This window comes from Dipodomys merriami, unplaced genomic scaffold (assembly GCF_024711535.1).
Source record: "Dipodomys merriami isolate MVZ:Mamm:240054 unplaced genomic scaffold, mDipMer1.0.p SCAF_21, whole genome shotgun sequence".
Lineage (NCBI taxonomy): Eukaryota > Metazoa > Chordata > Mammalia > Rodentia > Heteromyidae > Dipodomys > Dipodomys merriami.
In genome coordinates, this window is record NW_027203493.1 from 3,351,962 (window position 1) to 3,373,419 (window position 21,458).

Genomic DNA, 21,458 nt, shown 5'->3' on the forward strand with positions numbered 1-21,458 from the left:
AAAAGCCAGGCACAATTTGGCACATATCTATCTGTCAGTCCTCCTTGGAAGGCGAAGAGGATTGCTTGTGCCCAACAGTTTAAGGCCAGGTTGGGCAACATAACAGAACCTTGTCTCTTTTTTTTTTTTTAAAAGGGGAGGGGGAACTGGGAAGGTGGCTCAGTGGTAGAGTGCTTGCCTTGCATGCATGAGGCCCTGGGTTCGATTCCTCAGCACCACATAAGCAGAAAAAAAAGCCAGAAGTGGCGCTGTGGTTCAAGTGGTAGAGTGCTGGCCTTGAGCTGAAGAGCTGAGGGACAGTGCCCAGGCCCAGAGTTCAGGCTCCACAATCGACCCCCCCCCAAAAAAAGGGGGGGAGCAGTGGAAGGGGAGGAGCTTGGAATGTAGCTTAGTCAGTGGTAGACACATTGGCCAGCAAACAGGAAGTCTTCAAGTTCAATCCCCAGTACTACAACCAAAATTGCTGAGCACAGTGGTTCAAACCTTACAATCTCAGGACACAGGAAGCTGAGGCAGTAGGAACACTTGACATTCAGGGGTTTGAGACTAGTCTAGGCAACACAAAGACACCATCTTAAATAATAAAAATAAAAAATAAATCACTCTGCCATCATGGTCTAGTAGGTACAGAAACCATATAACCATCCAAAACATCTTTCTTTCCTTTTCCTAGCTACCCAAACCACAACATATTAAGATGGCTAAAGCTGGGCTGGCTTTAGCTTTGAAGCAAAGGAAGGGTGTGGCACTCAGCTAGTGAGGGGGCCCAGGAGAGAAAGGATACGGAAAGAAACAAAACCTGCTTCTTTGTATAGCTGCAACACACACACACACACACACACACACACACACACACACACACACACACACACACACACACACACACACACACACACACACACACACACACACACACACACACACACACACACACACACACACACACACACACACACACACACACACACACACACACACACACACACACACACACACACACACACACACACACACACACACACACACACACACACACACACACACACACACACACACACACACACACACACACCCCCAGGACTGGTCTAACAAGTCCTTCCGATCTCTCAGGACAGGCCACCTTCTCCTCCCCCATTACCCACAAGCTTTCCCAAGGCCCTCGGCTAGGACAGATAACACTGAATTTTCTCTCAATCCTGAAAGAGACTGAGACACAGAATTACTTACCTGGATTGGATCACTGGGCAACCATGTCCAAGGTACCTTACCCAGCCTTATAAGGAGAAAGCAGGACTTTGGGGAGAGGCAGATAAGGAAATAAAGATAAGAGGGAGGGACAAAAAAAAAAAAAAACAGGGAGGTGTCAGACTAGAGGAAAGGGAGAGGCCAAATGCCCTCTCCTTCCGGCCAAGGGAGGGAGGGAGTGAGGGAGGTCAGGTACACAATGGGAAATGAGAAAGAATATAATTGAGATGAGCAAGTACTGTTTAACTCTCTGGTCATAAAAGAGAAATCCTAAAACGAACTGTGACACCTAATATTCTTCCCCACCCTAGGCTAGGGAAAAAAAAATATTCATGAGAATATGAAGCTTAACCTTAGGTTTTCATAGAGGCCATCCAACTGTTTCAGCTCTCTTTTTTTTTGGGGGGGGGGGGACAGTTGGTAGTGGGGCTTGAACTCTGGGCCTGGGCACTGTTCCTGAACTCTTCAGCTCAAGGCTAGCGCTCTACCACTTGAGCCATGGTGGCACTTCAGGTTTTCTGGTGGTCAGTTGGAGGTAAGAGTCTCACAGACTTTCCTGCCCAGGCTGGCTCTGAACCACGATCCTCAGATCTCAGCCTCTAGAGTAGCTAGGAATACAGGAGTGAGCCACTGTTGCCTGGCTACATTTTTTTTTTTTAAGAGGCTACTTTTCACCAGACTCCTTAATTTTCTTTCTATGGTTTACCCCCATCCCTTTGTCCATCATTTGAAGATAGACTGAAAAAATTAAAAGCATGTAATTGAGCCAAATTTACAAGGTTCTAAAAGGAGCAAGAAGACATCCCTTCTATCAGTTTGGAGTTCATCTCCTTTAAGAAAAAAAATGGGAGCCGGGCGCTGGTGGCTCACGCCTGTAATCCTAGCTACTCAGGAGGCTGAGATCTGAGGATCACTGTTCAAAGCCAGCCCGGGCAGGAGAGACCGTGAGACTCCTATCTCCAATAAACCACCAGAAAACCGGAAGTGGCGCTGTAGCTCAAGTGGTAGAGTGCTCGCTTTGAGCTGAAGAGCTGAGGGACAGCGCCCAGGCCCAGAGTTCAAGCCCCACGACCGACAAAAAAAAGGGGGGGGGATTCTCTCTCTCTAAGTAAATGTCCCATTTTAGCTACAGAACAGGTTATCAGGAAGAAATGTTTCTTCCAATCTGAAAGATTATTATAAATTATTAAGTGTAATCCTCTCAATAACCTCTGTGGTAATGTCAGCCCAGTGTGTATGTGTGTGTGTGTGTGAATGTCAGCCCAGTGTGTGTGTGTGTGTGTGTATACAAGTGTTGAACTCAGGGCCTAGGTGATGTCCCTGAGTTTTTTTGCTCAAGGCTAGCACTCTACCACTTGAGTCATAGCTCCACTTGTGGCTTTTTGGTAGTTTATTGGAGATAAGTCTCAGGTATCAGGTACTTTTCTGCCTAGTCTGGCTTCAAACAAGAGATTCTCAGATATCGGCCTCCTCAGTAGCTAGGATTATAGACATAAGCTACTAACACCTGGCCCATCTTTTTTTTTTTCTTTTTGTAAGCATAAACCTGTTGTGCAAGAGAAGTTTCATTGCTGGGTGTTGGTGGCTCTGCTAGAGCACTAGCCTCTAGCACAAAAGCCCAGGGACAGCACTCAGGCCCTGAGTTCAAGCCCCACATGGACAAAAAACCCAAGGTTGGCTCAAATGATTCTCCTTCTCAGCCTACTAAGCATCTAGGACTACAAGCCACCTCGGTCACAGCCCAGATCATGGGCCCTTTCTATGATGAATAAACAACATATCAAAAGCAGTACCTTGCCCAAAGTGGTGGACTACTGTGTCAGAACACAAATCTTCCCTATGCTCCTTCTTGACACATTAGAAGGAGTATGGTCTGTTCTTCCAGTGACTAAAGTCATTCTAAGTTCAATAGAGAGGTTAAACAAAAGAAAGGTTTGTGGGGCTGGGAAGTTGGCTCAGTGTAGAGTGCCTGCTTCGCATGCATGAGGCCCTGGGTTCAATTCCTCAGCACCACATAAGCAGAAAAGGCTGGGAGTGGTGCTATGGCTCAAGTGGTAGAGTTGTAGCCTTGAGCTGAAGAGCTGAGGGACAGCGTCCAGGCCCAGAGTTCAAGCTCCACGACCAACAAAAAAAAAAAGAAAGAAAGATTTGCTTCTTTCTTCCTTCCCTCCTTCTTCCCTCCCTATCCCGCCCCCCTCTCTCTCTTTTAAGTAGGGCATGATGGCACAAGCCTTGGAATAACAACATTTGGGAAGCTGAGGCAGGAGGATCCCAAGTTTGAGGCTAGCCTAAGCTATATAATGGGCTCCTGTTTCAAAAGAGGAAAAAAAGAGTCTGTGAATGGAGACATCAGCAAGAGAAGATTGAGTAGAACTACTGAGATCTAGAGGTGCTTACTTCCCTTTGAAAAGCAAAATCTGGGGAAGAACAGCTTGTTAGTAATTTTACTTCTAGCTTAGTCCCTTTTGATAAAGAAGAAGTACTCAGGAGGAAAGAAAAATAAACAAATAAAAAAAAAGATACTCTCTCCCAATCACCTACCTTTAAACTGGTGGCAAGCTGATTCTAGAAATCTGGCAACAGGCCATATCCTTTGATCTCCCTCAACCCGAGGGGGGAAAAAATCTAATCACAAATTTTCCCACTCTCATTTTTAATGGGATATCTCACTAAGCCAAAACTAAAGATCAGAGTTGGGTGGGAAAGGGAAGGAACTAGAAGCACAGAAGCCGGTGCTAGCCAGCATTAGAACAGAGGAGAGGGATTGTTCTGGCGGTATGTTAGCAATCTGCCTCTAGGGCAGCTGTCCTCTTGGGCAATCAAAGGCCGGTCTGTGTGAGTGTGCTCCGGGGCTAGCCAGTTTGGCAAAAAGTTGAGGACTCAGCCACCCAATCCACCAAGTGAGAAAAGATGCCTGTTTCACAGCTGGAATAGAGGGTAGGGAAAACACGAAACAAAGAAGAAAAGAAGGCAGGAGGGAGAGGACAAAGAGGTTCAGGTGCTATCTCAGTCTAGAGTTTAAGGGGGAGAAAAAAATCCCAGGAAACTCCCAACCATTCCCCAGTTACATGAGAACATCAGAGAATTGCCAGCAACTCTCAATATGGAAAATCAGAGAACTGGGTGGGTTTCTCTGATCTGAATCCCATAGAATGCCACCTGGAAGGACGCAATCTAAAACAGTAGGGTCCCAGCAGTACCTGGTTTGTTTTTTTCTGCTCCTTTCAGGCCCCCAAAAAATCTGCAATCTATGTGCATTACATGAAAATTATGTAACATTTATCTTTGTCTACAATTCCCTCAATGAAATCCTAGACATCTATAAATAATAATAGTGCACAGAAAACTCCGTAAACTCCCCAATGATAAGAGATCGAGGCCATTTATATAACTCAAGTGCTAAAATGTAAAAAGCCATGGTCAGAACTTGCACCCCCTAATCCCTCGGAGTAGCTAGATGCTTGGAGACCCATTAGACACACAAAGACTGCTCTCTTCTCAGTGGTGCTCGGTGGCAGGGCTGCTCTTCAGGGACAAAGAGATTTCACAGGAGAACCACAAAGACATCGCCCCTCTCCCATTCCCCCACTCCCAGCTTTCTCACTTCCTGTCACAGTAGCACCAGACCACAGTCTCCCAGAAACAAACAAATACAAAGTGCTGGATTCTGGGCTGCAGGCCAACTGCATTCCAGGGCATCCTGTCTACCAATCACCAACCAGAGCTCCCACTTTACCCCGCTCAGTTCCTTATCATGTTCGGGGAAAACAACCCTCCTTCCCTGCCCCAAGCCAACACGGCATAGGACAAAGCTCAGGCCTTTAAGAATCCGCAGACACGGTGTGTACAGGCCTAAGAGTGGAACCAGTGAGGGATTTTTAAGATTCCATCTTGCCAAGTTTCTTCACTTTGGAGACAGTGCACTAGGGATCTTAGAGCTAGTGTGGCTGTTCTGTTCAATGCAACTACATCCCCAAGAAAACTTCATTGTGGCAATCTGATCACTAACCTGGATCCAAGTCAATGAATATTCTCACCTGGAGAGCTACCGTAGGACCAATCCTGTCACTCACTTCCACGGTTTTAAAGCCTTTCAAACTCTTTTCCCTGAAAGCGAAGAGTTGATTCCAAAAACAGGCCCCACGGAGAACAAACAATGGCAGCAGACTCCACCCAACAGAGAGGCAGTTTATCAAGTGCTAGGGGCAAAGTTCCCTACTTCCCTAGAGAACTGGAGGGAGGAGGGCCACTAGGAATTTCACTGTAAGTCTTAGCAGCTTAAGAGGTCAGGACAGTGACCTCAGCTTTTCCTGCTGGGTTGTAGATTTGCAGCCTGGTTTTGGGGGGGGGGGGACAGAGAGTCCCCTTCCTAATTAGAATCCTTAGCTGACTCCAAGAATGGACTAAATAATATTATCTCGCACAGCCCACTGGCAGTTAAGCCTTAAGTCCCAAAAGCAAAGATACAGATGGAAGTCAAGTCCTATTAACCAAAGAGCTTCAAAATCTGGAAGACCAAACACCCTTTACCCTATGGTCTCTCAATCCCCTGGGTCTAAACAGCCATGTTCTCCAATCAGAGAAATCCCAAGCAATTATGCCATCTTTCTTCATCTTTTCTTTTTTGACATGCCGCAATGAGGACTGAACCTGGAGCCTCCATTTTGCTAGGCAGACAAACACCCCTAGCTTTTCTCCCTTCCTTCCTTCATCCTAGTCTTTTCCTCTCCCCACTTTTTGGACCTGCTAGAAGCACTGAGGGCTAAATCCTGATCTATGTAGTACAAGAAGTACATAATGCAAAAGCTCAGTCTAAATAAAATAGCACAACTCAGAAGGATTTAGTTTTTATCTAGATCTGGTACAACCAGGTGGAGAGGTAGGACAGGAACATACACAATAGTCAGCTAGTCTAGGGCAGGATAGAAAACAAGACAAAGAAAAAAAAAGCTAACAACATTATGCTTTAGAACAGAACTCAACAGCAGGGCCTATCCACTGTAAATTCTGTCACTGAATCACACAAAAGCAAGTTTATGATCTCCTTCCTAGCACCAAATCAAACTAACTCCCTTCCCCCTCCACCCAAGAATACTGAAAATATAGTTACAAATGTTAGTATTCTTACTTAGTGCTCCCTCTCACAGTCAAGACCAAAGAAATTAGTCAATTAAGGACCACAGAGTGAGATGGACATACAAAGACAAATTACGGGGGAGGAAGGGACAGAGACTGTGATAGAGGGGGTGAGATGGACTGAAATACAGAGGAAACTTAGGAAGATGTAACAATGTATATTATATATATATATACATATATATATATTAGTATAACTAACATAAGCTAATAAAAACAATTTAAGAACTAAAATAGTAGCACCTAAAGAGAAAGACTATTGAGATATTAAAAAAAAATGTGTGTAAGACACACCTCAAATAGAGAACTGAACACACCTATATCAATGCTAAGGCTGCTCCCTCTGAAGGATGCCAGGCAGGCTCTCTGCATCAAACTGAGCAAGGTGAGACAGAAGGGGAGTGCTGACTCAGAACTAGTCACCCTGGCGTCTGAGGGAGGGAAAAAGATGAGGAGTATAAATTAATCCAACTTAACTTTACCAGAGGTCCTGATTCCAAATTGTATCTCTAGCTGTTTCCAGATACATTTGGAAAACCCAACCAAAGGAATAAAAGATAGAAATCCCTGGAGGGCCCAGGGATTTAAGGGGGGGGGGGGAGGTTAAATCGGTTTTGCTATCTACCTTCCCATGTCATGCTCCAAAGCAAGCCCAAAACTGAAAAGAATTAGAGCAAGGAGAGGCAGAGAAAAGAATGTGACTAAAAAAATGTAGCTACATTCCAACTAGCCAACATCCCACATAGTATTAAGAGCGCCTGAGAATCCATTCCTGCTACATGACAATTACTGGGAATCTGATGCCAGAGTTCCAACTCCTCAGCCACCCCTCACTCCAAATACTCTGAAAAGAAGGGGGTGACGGAGCAGGCTTGATGAAGGCAACAGCTGTTTCCACCAAGTAACCCCCACCCCCTTTAATCTCCCCCACCCCCTGAGACTACAGTTCAGACTCACATCAAACACTTAATACAATTGACTGGTCAGTAGGAAGAAGCCCGGACTAAAATAGCAGGAAGAGTGCCAACTGGCCCCACTTGGAATGCTTTCTTGGCTCAAGTTAAAAATAAGAAAGCTTTGTTACCCTCACTCCCTTCTTGTCCAATTATTTTTTCCTTTCTACAACCTACCCCTCAGGATCAAATGGGTTACAGTTTTTCCCTCTACAACTCCTTGGCTATTTTTAAATATCAGAGAATATAGAGGAGGTGTATACAAAACTGAGATTAGAAGACTTCCTGAACAGCCAACCCTAATACAGGGCAAGAAAGAAAGAAAGATGGAAAGACAGAAAGAAAGACAGAAAGAAAGACAGAAAGAAAGACAGAAAGAAAGACAGAAAGAAAGAAAGAAAGAAAGAAAGAAAGAAAGAAAGAAAGAAAGAAAGAAAGAAAGAAAGAAAGAGAAAAGAAATAAGAGCACACACAAAGGGGTAGCAAATATTATGCAACCAAACATAAATACTGGTGGGAAAAGCACTAGTAACCAGTTAAGAGTACTAACATAACCAGCTCCTCCCCCCATCCCATATTCCAAGTTGACCAGAGTTAGTCAGTCAAGGAGGGAGGGAAGGAAGCCAGCACTTCCTTTTCAGACAGGAAGTAAATTGGCCTTTCCTGTCCAGTTCTAAACAAATTGTCCAGCTAAGTTTCAATGCTAACATCCTCTCCCAAAACTGTTCCACAATTTCAAAATGGAGAGAGGAAATGGATATAGTCTACAAGTTTCCCTTGGCCCTAGCAGGCAAGTTCTCTATACTATGACAAGTATTTGCATAACCTTCAAATCAATCAGAAATAACATCTGTATATTCAAACAATACCAGGTGACACAGAGGTACACCACTTCAAATTAACCAGATCCTCACCATGGCTACCTAACACGAACTAGTGGTCTTTCCACTTCTCATTCTAAGTAACCACCTACTTGAGAAGCTTAATTCCAATGTCCAGGTTTTTGTGGTACTCAAACGTGATTGATCAAAATGACCTGGGAAGCTTTTGGAAAAACATTCAATATCCCATACCTCAATTTCTGGAAGGGGGGAATGGGAGTAGGGGGTAGGAAATTCATGTTTTCAAAGAGTCTTCATTGTGGTCTATTGGCAACCACTGGAGTAACCTATCCCTGACAACCCTCTAATCACAACATTTTCTTACAAAAAGTGCAATTACAAAATACATTATTTGTTCTCTTTTTACTGCTCACCAGACAGCTCAGATCACTACACTGCACAGATCAGAGACTCTTTGAAAGCATGGATTGTGTATAAGGATGGCTGCCATAGCACAGTCCTAAATCCTATTTCTAAGTTCAGAGCCTAGAAGAGCTAGCTCACTTGCCAGCACCACCCTCTTAGGATTCCTGAGTTGCTTTATAGGAGTAAAATATTCCTGTTTACATTGCAGACTAAGCAACATAATTACTTTTAAAATGTCTTAGTTAAAATTTCCTCCAAGGAACAAAGAGATTGTTAGACTGGTTCCATACTGTATCATAAAAGAAGTCCAAAGTCATAAATGTACCATTTGAGGCCACTAGATGTTTCTAGCCTACTGGATAATCTAGGATAGTGAAAAATAACCAGAAACTCAATTCAAGGATAATCTAACACTTATCCAAGAAAGTCACTTTAACATGAGGTTTTAGTAAGAACAAGCAAGTAGCAAAATGTCTTTTAAAGGTCTATGGAAGCTGGATGCTCATGCCTATAAACCTAGCTACTCAGGAAGCTGACCATCTGAAGACTACAGTTCAAAGGCAGGCCAGGCAAATAAGTCTGTGAGAATCTTAACTCCAATGAACCATCAGAAAACCAAAAGTGGAGTTGTGGACCAAAGTGGTAGAGCACTAGCCTTGAGCAAAGTAGCTCAAGGACAGTGCCTAGACCTCATGACCATCACCACCAACAAAACAATAACAAAAATCTATAGAAGCCAGGTGCCAGAGGCTCATGCCTCTACTCCTAGCTATTCTGGAGACTGAGATCTGAGGATCAAGGTTCACAGCCCGGCAGAAAAGTCAGTGAGACTCTATCTCCAATTAACCACCAAAAGAAAAACAAAAACTGGGAAGTGGAGCTGTGGCTCAAGTGTTAGAGCACTATCCTTGAGCACAGAAGTTCAGGGATCAGCCCCCAATCCCTGAGTTCAAGTGCCAAGGACAGCACACACAAACGAAGTTTATGAACATTTCCATAAGGAAAAAGTTTATGAACATTTTCATAAGGAAGCATGTGTCACTGAAGACTTAGTAAATTAAAAAAAAAAATTAAGCAGCATTAAAAGACACATTCTCAGGACAACTACAAACATCTTGGCCTCATCTGTATGTGCTAAAGTAACACAACCAGTACTTCAAAATCTTGGGGAATCTGTGATTGCCTGGAGTATTTTCCATCCAAAACAAGATAGCAACCTGACAGATAAGAGAATTAGGGGTAGGGGGAAGGGAAGTGTCTTATGGTAGTATAGCACCCCTGCCTAAGAAGCTCCAGATCCTGAATTCAAATAATTTACCACCAAAAATTTTAAAAGGGGGCAGGTTTAGTGGCTCAAGCCTGGAATCCTGGCTACTTGGGAAGTAGAAATGAGGGGATGGGGTTGGCAGACCATGATTTAAGGCCAGCAGGGCCTAAAAGTTCAGAGACTCAATCTCAACTAATGGCTGAGTGCTAGCAGACTGGTAGAGCACCTGTTTAGCAAGCATGAAGCTCTTGAGTTCAAAACCCAGTTTCAGGGGAGAAAAATACTATTGATTGAGGTCATCTCCCAAGGATGATATTGAGTAACAGAATGACAACTAGAGAGGTACAATTAAAACATAGAACAGAGGGTAATCAGGTCAAGTACCAGGGTTAAAACTCCAAACAGAGAGAGGAAGACAGAGAGTCTTTTACTAAGGGACTAGCTAAACCAGAAATCTTGAGAGGGAAAGTGAGAAGAGTGGGTGATTCAAAAGACAGATACTCTGGTAATCAAATACCCTCTTACTTTCCTATCCAAAGTTGACAGAGACCTTCAAGTCACTTGGTACTTCTTCCCCAGCTCCAAAGTCAACCAAACAAAGCTTCTCAGCATATATATTTTGACAGTCCTTAAGGAACCAAGCATACATATTTAGAAAGGGAAAAACAGAGCCTGACAGTTACTTAACAGGGATGATCATCACCCTTGATATGCAAAACAGAAGTATGGGTATGATTAGTCCAGGCACTGGTAGCTCACACCTGTAATCCTAGCTATTCAGAAGGCTGAGATCCAAGGACAATGACCTCTAATTAACTCACAAAAAAGGGAGAAGTGGACCTACGGCTCAAGGCTCAAGTGGTACAGCAAGAGGCCCTAAGTTCAAGCCCCAGGACTGACAAAAATTAATCAATTAATTAATTACATGGTAACCGATGAAGAAAGAAAAAGGAAAGAAAGAAAACAGGGATAAGACACAGACACAGAGAAAAACAAGCGAGCAAGAACTTTTTGGTCAAATGAACCAAACGAGAAGCAGCAGGTAAATGTGGTAAGTCTAACATGTGATCACAAACATCAAAGCAACAAATGTACTCAGGGTCTTAGCTGTTACTTCTGTTCACTAAAAGCTGCTCTCCTGGAGCTTCTACAATGGAAGAAAGATGGAGGCAAGCTGCCTCAACTTAGGAGGAATTCAGCAAAAACAATTAACAGCTGCTGTCTCTGGAGCCTGAAGTAAGGAGATGACTTGGTAATGAGGAATCAAACCCAGGGCTTCATGCACGCTATGCAAGCATTCTACCACTAAGCCATATTCCCAGCCCTCCACCCTTCATTTCTTTGGTCTTTCTCCCATATATCTTATACATAAGGCCTCCCCTGACTACTCTTTAAAAATAGAATAACCTCATTCCCATCTTATCCTCCACTCTCCATCCTACTTCCTCTGCTTGCTTTCTTCTCAACTGTAGTATCATACCCGGGCATATTACACATGTATTTGCTTATAGAGTATTTGTCTCTCACAAATGTGTTGTTGTTTTGATTTGTTTTTGTTTTTTTGTCGGTTGTGGGCCTGACTCTGGGTCTGGGTGCTGTCCCTCAGCTCTTCAGCTGAAGGCTAGTGCTCTACCACTTGAGCCACAGCGCCACTTCCGGCTTTTTCTGCTTATGTTTGCTGAGGAATCAAACCCAGGGCCTCAGGCATGCAAGGCAAGCGCTCTACCACTGAGCTTGGTTTGGTTTTAATAGTACTGGGGTGTGAACTCAAGACATCCCACCACTACTGGCGCCATACCACCAGCTGCTTCTCACAACTAGAATGTAAGCTCTGTAAGGGCAAACATTAATGAGTTCTATTTGGTTGAATGTAGACTACAACAGATTCCATACTTTTCATTTTTCCCTAATTGTGATATTGGGTCTGTGAACTGGAGGCTCCTACAGCCCTACCTTCCCACCTGACTGACCTTCAGCCAGGAAGACACACAAGTGGGCCACTGTGCCCTGGTTTACAAAGTCAGCCGTGGAGAGCAGAACAGCAGAGAGGTAACAGAACTTCCCCCATTCCAACAAAGAAGCAGGAAAGAAATCAGATTGGCACCCATTTCTCTTTTAAAATAGACTCCTCTATTTTAAAAGTGTACTGAATATACACCAGCTACTTTACTTCAATGAGATGTGCCTCGCTTGCAGTGCGATGGGAACTGTAGATACTGTAATAAAGGTAACGAAAAGTTGACCTAGTTTCTAGAACAATGTCTTATGTCTTCAACCACCAGAATAAATTTTGGTTTCTTACGATATAAGATTCCTAAAACAAAAATATTTCCACTCCATAAAGAGAAATTTGCTATTTCAGTCCAATATAGAACAACATATGATGCACACACACAAAAAAATTGGAATTTACTAGGGGAAAAGTAAATTCCCTTTGCTTTACTGTCAATTGTACTACATGAATATAATCAATTAGGAAATGTATGAGAATCTACATCTGAATATCAACGTCATCTGAATTACTTAGATCAATTTTCCCAAATTGCAAATGTAATCCTTCATCCCAATGAAATAAACAATACTATCCTATGAACCAGAAAGTTGGGCTCGCTTTGGCAGTACATATATTAAAACTGGAATGGCACAGAAAAGAATAACATGGCCCTTGTGCAAGGATGGCACACAAATTCAGGAAGCATTCCCTATTTTAAAAAAAAATCAGAAAGTTCTCCCCTATCTAGTGAATTCACCAGCAAAATACCAGGCTGGAGGTGTGGCTCAAGTATACTGCTTGTTTTTTTTTTGTTGTTGGTCATGGGGCCTGAACTCTGGGCCTGGGCACTGTCCCTCAGCTCTTCAGCTCAAGGCGAACACTCTACCACTTGAGCCATAGCGCCACTTCTGGGTTTTTCTGCTTATGTGGTGCTGAGGAATCGAACCCAGAACCTCATACATGCAAGGCAAGCACTCTACCACTGAGCCACCTTCCCAGCCCCTCAAGTATACTGTTATAGTGCCAACAGTGAGCAGGAAAGCCAAATGAAGGCAAGAAAGCTGGGGCCCCTGAGTTCAAGTCCTGGTACAAGCAAAGAAAAAAAAAAGTGGGAAGGGGGATGAAGTGGGTCTGACAGGGCTACATTATATATATGTAAGGAAAGTCACAATAAAACATCCCCGTGTAAAACTAGTATGTGCTACAAAAAATATGAGAGAAAGGGAGGAATGGAAGGTGGGAAAGAAAAGAAGAAAAGAGAAGCAAAGAGGAAGAAAGAGGAGAAAGGGAGGGAGGGAAGAAAGAGAAGGAGGGAGGGAAAGAAGGAAGGAAGGAAGGAAGGAAGGAAGGAAGGAAGGAAGGAAGGAAGGAAGGAAGGAAGGAAGGAAGGAAGGAAATCCCAGGCTGGAAGAAACCTACAAGTTTCCAGGCAAGGCTTTAATCTAACACATACATGGCCACAGACTGGCTTTTCCACCTAGAAAAGTAGACCCTTTTTAGAAACACACTTTTCACAGGAAGCAGTGGTGAACCCACAATTTCTACATGTCTGTTTGTGAATGTCCATAAATAAGGGCTTCAAGTACAGAATGTTTCCTGAAAGAAGAAGAAAAAAGAAGGAGAGCTCATTGCAAGAAAAAGGATAGCATAACCCTGCCTTGGTTTCTGTGTAATTGTTTCCGGTACAAGCACTCCTGACTAAATGTTACCTTACAAACTCCTAGCTGGACAAGCAAGACTTGGAAGTAAAGAACCTGTTCAAAGTCAAGAAGAATAATCCAAACCAAACTCTTTCAACCCATTCTCTGCTGAAAATTTTAAAAAATTACACTTGTGATGCTCCAGTTCTGCTTCTTATACATACAGAAAGTTAAGAGTAACTTGGATTGCAGGGTTTTTTGTTCTAAGTATCAAAGTCTTTGAAGAAATTATTGTAAGATTTTTTTTTTTTTTTTTTTTTGGTCCGGTCGTGGGGCCTGAACTCTGGGCCTGGGTGCTGTCCCTCAGCTCTTCAGCTCAAGGTTAGTGCTCTACCACTTGAGACACAGCGCCACTTCCGGCTTTTTTCTTATGTGGTGCTGAGGAATCGAACCCAGGGCCTCTTGCATGCAAGGCAAGCACTCTACCACTGAGCTACCTTCCCAGCCCTGTAAGATATTTAGTGTAAAAAAATTATTGTAAGATCCTATTGTTGGTCTCCCCCCCTCATCCCCTGCCCCCCCAACATTTATACCTCATTATATCCATTCTCAAACTGCCAGTTTTGGACAACCCCACCCATACAACTCCACTACTAACAACGCTTATTTTCCCCAATTGTAAAAAATAAATGAATAAAACAAACTTAGCAGAGAGCATGATGGTATAGGCCTATAATCCAAGCACTTGGAAGGCCCAGGCAGGAGTTCAAGACCAGCCTACGTTACAAGACTGTATCCAAAAAAACTCAGGTTTTAAGGTACTTTAAAGAACATTTCATCCAGCTAGGTGCTAGTGGCTCTTGTCTGTAATCCTAGCTATTCAAGAAGCTGAGATCTCAGGATCACTGTTCAAAGCCAGCCCTGGAAGAAAAATCTATGAGACTCTTATCTCCAATTAGCCATCCGAAAACTAGAAGTGGAGCTGTGGCTCAAAGAGGCAGAGCAAAAGAGGCCTTGCGCAAAAGAGCTCAAGGACAGCTCCCAGACCCTGAGTTCAAGCCCCCTGACCAACCCAACAAAAAACAAAAACTTTTCATCCAACAAACAATTGAAGTGTGAGTTCATTCATTCTAATAGTGAAATCAAGGTATTACTATGAGCTGTACAATGTTCTATGAATTTTACATATCACATCACTTCATTGTCATAACAGTCTTATATGATAGCTTAATCATATTATCCTCACTTTACAGACAAGGAAACCAAGGCAGAATGATTAAACAATTTGTGAGTCAGAGCAAGATGTGAACCCAGTATGGCACCAGCATCAATGCTTTTAGCTACTATGCTATGCTGTCTTACCTCACCTATTGATGGAACACTTTAGGTTCAAAATTGCCTTTTCGGTTAGCATATTGATCACAGAATATATAAAAGCGAAACATTTGAAGCAAAATATTAATAATCTGTGTCTAGGAGAATGAAGGAGATACAGAGTTACTGCAAATTTGAAATAAAAATGTGTTCCATCTAAACTGTGAGCTGCTAGGGTATAGATATGACCTTTACATTCACCAGCTTTTATCATCATACAATGGGACATGTTTTGTGACAATCATGATCAAATTACCTATTGCTGAACAATGCATAATACTTTAAGAAAAGTCTTTGAGGGGCTGGGAAGGTGGCTCAGTGGTAGAGCGCTTGCCTCGCATGCCTCAGGCCCTGGGTTCGATTCCTCAGCACCACATAAGCAGCACCACATAAGCAAAAAGAAAAAAGAAAAAAAAAAAAGAAAAAAGAAAAAAGCCAGAAGTGGTGCTGTGGCTCAAGTGGTAGAGTGCTAGCCTTAAGCTGAATAGCTGAGGGACAGTGCCCAGGCCCAAAGTTCAGGCCCCACAACCAAAAAAAGTCTTTGAATCATTATGATGCCCCCACTATATGCCTGAATAAATATCCATACTAGTCCCATCAACCAAAGAACTCACTGGAAATAAAATGGCCTAAAAATGGGTATCACATTTGTCCCTGAACTTAATAAAGCCAGGTCTTATTCTTGGTAGTTAATATTTAATAAGTAACAACATGCAAATCCAAGCAAATTAGGGGGAAAATGTACATTAAACACAAACACACACACACACTTAGCCGAGTGCTGGTGGCTTGCTCCTGTAATCCTGTCTACCACGGAGGCTGAGATCTGAGGATCAAAGTTCAAATCCAACCTGGGCAAGGAAAGTCCATGAGACTCTTGTCACCAATTAACCACCAGAAAACCAGAAGTGGCGTGGTAGCTCAAGTCATAGAGTACCCAGAGTTCAAGCCCCCCATAACCGACAAAAAAAAAATTCATTTTACAATTAAATACAAAGTCACACTCTAATTTCTCTCTTGTAAATCCTAACCAGAGCAGTTTTTCTAGCCTCCTCCAGTCTCCCTGCTCGGCTATGCCAATGCACTATTGGAAACCTTAGAAGCAGCTCCATCTTTTAGGGCAAGTAATCTCTATTTCAGCTCATATGACACTTAACCCTTTTCCCTGAGGGAAGGGAACATGAAAAAAGTATTTGTAGCTATTCATATCCGAATTACCTAGAGTTCATTCCTTCAGGCAAGTTTCCTGTTACAATTATGACTCTAAATTATCCATGAAAACTTATTTTGGTCCTTAAATATATAAACATCCCAATATAGTTCATGAACAAATTTTGGCTGATTAAAATATATATGTATGGGTGTATGTGCGTACATGCGAGTGCGCACACACACATATATATCAAGGGCTGGAGTTGTATTCAGTGGCAGAATGCCTGCCTGTAGTTTGCTCAAGGCTGTAGGTTAAATCCTTAGAACTAGGGATGAAAAATGACCTCAAACATGCTTTTTTTTTTTTTTTTTTTTGCCAGTCACAGGGCCAGAAATCTGGGCCTGGGCACTTACCTCAGCTCTTCAGCTCAAGGCTAGCGCTCTACCACTTGAGCCACTGGGCTACTTCTGGCTTTTTCTGTTTTTGTGGTTTTGAGGAATCAAACCCAGGGCCTCATGCATGCAAGGCAAGCACTCTACCAATGAGCCACCCTCCCAGCCCCTCGAACATGCTTTTTGAAAGGCTAGTGTCCCAAACTACCATTCCAAAACCTTTTTTTTTTTTTGCTGGTTGTGGGGCCTGAACTCTGGGCCTGGGTGCTGTCCCTCAGCTCTTCAGCTCAAGGCTAGTACTCTATCACTTGAGCCACAGCACCATTTCCAGCCTTTACTGCTTATGTGGTACTGAGGAATCTAACTCAGGGCCTCATGCATGCAAGGCAAGCACTCTACCACTAAGCCACCTTCCCAGCCCTCCAAAAACTTTAGGGTTTTTTTGTTTCATTTCATTTTTTAGTGCTGGTCCTAGGGTTTGAACTCAGAGTTTGGGCACTGTGCACTGTCCCTGAACTTTTGTACTCATGGATAGTGCTCTATCACTTCAACTACAACTCCACTTCTGGCTTTTGGAGGGTTAACTGAAAATAAAAAGTGTTACAGACATTCCTGCCTGGGCTGGTTTTGAACACAATCCACAGATCTCAGCCTCCTGAGTAACTAGGACTACAGGGAGCCTGCAGAACTATGCTTTTAAGTTTTTATTAGCAGGTGTAAAAACCCCTCATTCCAACCAGGGCTGAATTCCTCCTTGCTGCTGCTCTTTTCGGCTCTCCTTAGAAAATGGCTATACTTCAGGTTTTCAGCAAATAGCTGCCTGTTCTCAAATGATCTAACTAGGACCCTACTTTTCATACTGTTCTTTGGAATGACTGCCCAAAAAATGGCTAAAATTTAAAATCTTCCATTATTTTCAGAAACATTGCTTAAAAATAGGAGGGAAGAGGTATACAAAAGACTGAAACCACAGTCTACCATAAAAGTTTCACAATTACATGGAAAGATTATTAATTTATGTTGTTTTGCTTCCTGTCTCAACTTCCTCTCAAGCTTTCCATACAAGTCCTCACTGATTCCTATAAAGTGCCTAAATCAACTAAGGCTTACTGAACATCTCAGTACATATAAGATACTGAGACAGGTACTAAAAAGTATGGCTAAGACAGTACCTACACCCAAGTGGCTCATAGTCTAGAGGGAAGAAGAAAATAAGACAATTTAAATTCAGTTTGACAAAAAGCATTGTTTGCACTATTCCCACAAGGTGGTATCATTCCAAACCAAGTGGCTGAAATTTCTCTGGATGAAGAAATTCCACTTCGAGACAATTCCAGGAAGTCAAAAATTAAGAAAACAAGACTGGGGACGTAACTCAGTAGCATAGCACTTGCCTAGCATGCCTAAGAGGCTGAGTTCAATCCCCAGCATTGCTGAAATAAAGATAGCAATGGCATGCATATTCTAAGATCTCTGTTCTAAAGATCAAAAAGAATATCCTTTCTAACATATCCAGTTCCCAAGGAATTTAAGAAAAAATGAATCTTTTATATATACTGTGTTATCCCAGCATCAGGAAAGGATAAGGGATAGCTAAGGGATTACTGACCATATCTGAGTTGAAACACCTCTTCCTCTAGCAAGGGTTCATTTTAGCTCTAGTTGTTATTTCCATCACTCTCTGGAGAATTACAGTTTACTAGTGAAGTCCACAGACATTGTAGTTAGTCAGATAAGGGTTAATCCTGGCCTTCACCATTTATAGGTGTTCAGATTTTTGCAAACCTCAAGTTTCTGAATCTCAAATTCCTTTTGTTAAAAAAAATGGCTGTGGTCACAAATTAAGTAAATATTTTATGCAAAATGCTTAACACATGGCAAAAACAAAAAAAAACAAAACAATGAAAGGGAGGGTAGGAACAGGAAGACCTGGTAGTAACTAATGGGACCATCAGGTACCCAAATAGAAAACAATGAATTATACAGAACTAATCATTTTGTTATTCCAATTGATAGTGATCTATGTCTAATTTATTTATATGCCTCCTATCTCACTCATCCCTAGAGAGCAACCACTTGATAAACCTAAGATTGTATCGTAATTATGTGGCTCTTTTATTTTTTCCAAGATCTATAGTCGTCTCAATTTAATACTCGCTGAGAACATGTTCCAACCTCTCTGTCAACACTGAAATCATAAGAAAGGTACCAAAACTCGAGCCAGTCAAAAGAGATCCCCACCTGAAACACAGACCACACTACTACCTTGTTCACATAACAAAGAAACCAATAGTACTACATGGGAGGCATGCAAAGAAAGAAGAATCAGTACAACTCATACTTGTTTGTCATCATTTTTTTTACCCAGTAATCAAAATGAAGAACAAAAAAAAAATCACAAAATAAAAGACTTACTCATCTGCACCCCTTCCTATGATCCTTGAAAGAACCAGGGGAGGTGAAGTAAGTAGAAGACACATCTTCCATCTTATCACCCCAAAGGCTCTAAACTACACACTAGTCAAAACAATGCATTGGCTCATGGAAATAGTCCCGGACCGTAGTGAATATGGTGTTCATTATAGCTACACAAAGCCCAGATTTAAAGCCGGACCCAAATCACCATCACTCAGTCATCCAGAACCTATTTTCAAACTGCCTTTGTACTCCGCCTTCAGATTCTCTCATCCCTCCCCCTAAAGGCTGAGTGGGAAACAGACTCGGGCAGCAACATGATCAGTCCTCCAAAGACCCAAGAACCCTCCCCTAGGCTAGATGCAAGGCGAGAACATTTGGAATAAAATTTGAAAAATAGTAAACGAGTACTGTGTTTGTATGCCCAAATGGACATACAAATTCTTTTTCTTTTCAATTACATGTTATGAGATCCAGACATCAAATTTTTCCTGTCGTCCTCGCTTAGATTATGTTCAGAGGAACAAAGTTCTGTTTCCACCAGAAGCCACAACCTCACAAGGATGAAATCATCCTTCGAGAAATGGTTTCACTCTAGAAAAGAGGAAGTGTTCTAGTCTAAAAAGAATAGAGGAAGGGAATATTGGATCAGAGGATTATTAAATAATACCTACTAGCTTAAAGCTAATGAGTAGCTTACATATCTTGTTCCAATTAAGGAAGTGTCTATTCTAGCTATAATTTTCAGATTGATTCGCAGTTAAAAGAGAGAGAACACCCCAGCGTCCAGCTCCTGATGAGTTGGCTGTATAATTATCTAGAATCAGTACTTCTGCAAAAATGTACTTCTAAAAACAACCCCAAATAAATCCTAAGATGAAATATGACATATGAAAACAGTCACAGACTTTCAGTCCTAACAAGTGTTCTGATTTCAGTAAAATAACCAAAAGAAAAAAACTCACTTCCAAAAAACAAGTTTATACTTGGGTTTACAAATAAAAACTCCCCTTTGTGCTTTCTCAAATGCATTTTCAATACTGAAGTTTGCATGAAGTAGTTTCTTTCAGCTTAAACTTACATAGCCCACACCCACCCACCCAAAGATCACGGAGCTGAAAATATTTTCAGGTGCGTGGCCACTAAATACAGGAGAGAGAGAAAGCGTAATTAGAATTTTCCATCCCTTAAAGCACGTCAGTCAAATGTTACTGTATTTTCAGGTTTAAATCTAACACATTCAGAAATCTATGCCACCAAAGGTGGTTTCAGGAGGACGATTTGAGGGCCAAAACAGTAAACACCGATCCATTTGTTTTCTTTCACAAAGCAAAGCAGGAGGCTAAGTCTCGGGCAAAAGAGGCTCCCCACCCACTGCACCTGGAAAAGTAAAAGAGGGACCCACCCAAGAACAGCAGGGTTGAAACAGATCTAGGCCGTTCAAACTCTCCCAGGGAGAAAAAAACAATACCACCAAAACTTCAAGCTCCCACCAACTTTTCATCTACACAAATCCAATAATAAAAAGGAGGAGAAAGAAATGAAAGTTTTGGAGCATAGGAAGAACCGTCTGTGAAACTTAGCTTCAGACTAGGATAAATTCTTCTCCCAACCCACACACAACATGCCAAAAACATAACTTTTGATTTGGGTTCTACAAACAGAAGTATGTTAGCTTAATCCAGAAAATATAAATAAATGCAAAGAACACATAGAAATACTCATTTACACAACTTTTCTCTCTAATCCCTCCCTGTATTAGACCTAGAAGTTTGTTCCTAGGTCTTGAATATTTTACTTTTTCTTTTTCACACAGGATACCAAAATCCCTCCCAAAGTATAGAAAGTAGAAAGGAGAAAAAAAAATCATTTCTTAAAAGCCACCCGTCAGCTTAACAGTCTCGCCCCTTTTTAAATTTCCTCCAGTTACCGTCAGGATAAATTCAACTTGGATTCTCCTCCTTCACCCAACACACTTTAACAAAAAAAAAAAAAAAAAAGAAAGAAAGAAAGAAAAGCACACACCTCAGATGTGGATTTCTAAAACCCAGTCCTTTAAGAACGAAACCCAAGGCTTCGCCAATGTGCTGAGAAAGATAAATCCAGCAAGGCAGTTGGTTTCCGCCACCTCTTCCTCCTTTCAGGTCCTTTCCTGCTCTTCTTTCTCTCTCTCTCTTTCTTGCTCTCTCCCTCTCTCCCTCACTTTCACTCTCCCTCCCGCTCTCCCTCTCTCTCTCTTTTTTTTCCTCCTCAGATCCAACACCTAAAATGGAAGTTGCACCCAGCCAAAGGCAAGGGAGCCTGGGTGGTGACAAACTGATCTGGCAGCCCTACCCCCTCTCTTTCCTAAGTGATGTCAGCTTCTGCAAGCTTCCAATAGGAGCCAGGCATAAATCAGGGAGCTGACCTCATCCAATAGGAAACTTTATTATAGGAAATTAAAAAAAAGAGAGAGAGGAGGAGGAGGAGAGAAAGAGACAGGGGGAAGTTTGAGATATTTATTTATTTATATTTAAAGCGGAGACTATACAATCTCTGAGGAATTCTTGCCGGGATAGGGTGTGGAGGTGCAATCGCACTTAAGCCTCTGCTCTCTTGGATAGGGAGGGTTTTGCGCCCTCTCCTTACCTATGCAGGTGGAGA

At 42.3% G+C, this 21,458-nt stretch overlaps 1 protein-coding gene and 1 non-coding gene across 11 annotated transcripts in view; one reads left to right on the plus strand and one right to left on the minus strand.

Annotated features, from left to right (window-relative positions):
• The window catches only part of Ctnnd1 (catenin delta 1), a 55,892-nt gene extending 34,742 nt beyond the window's left edge, over positions 1-21,150 (minus strand). For 8 of the 10 annotated variants that reach the window (XM_070032280.1, XM_070032279.1, XM_070032274.1 and 5 more), the window contains exon 1: positions 20,841-21,150. The gene's annotated coding sequence lies outside the window, so the exon portion shown is untranslated. Of the gene's footprint in view, positions 1-1,227; positions 1,263-5,282; positions 5,336-20,840 lie in introns of those variants that run through there. The other 2 variants (XM_070032283.1, XM_070032282.1) reach the window with 2 other exon arrangements.
• Positions 12,452-12,558, plus strand: LOC138834241 (U6 spliceosomal RNA). Its single transcript, XR_011374017.1, has one exon. It is a non-coding gene; the product is annotated as a U6 spliceosomal RNA (small nuclear RNA).
• Positions 21,151-21,458: the final 308 nt, after the last annotated feature.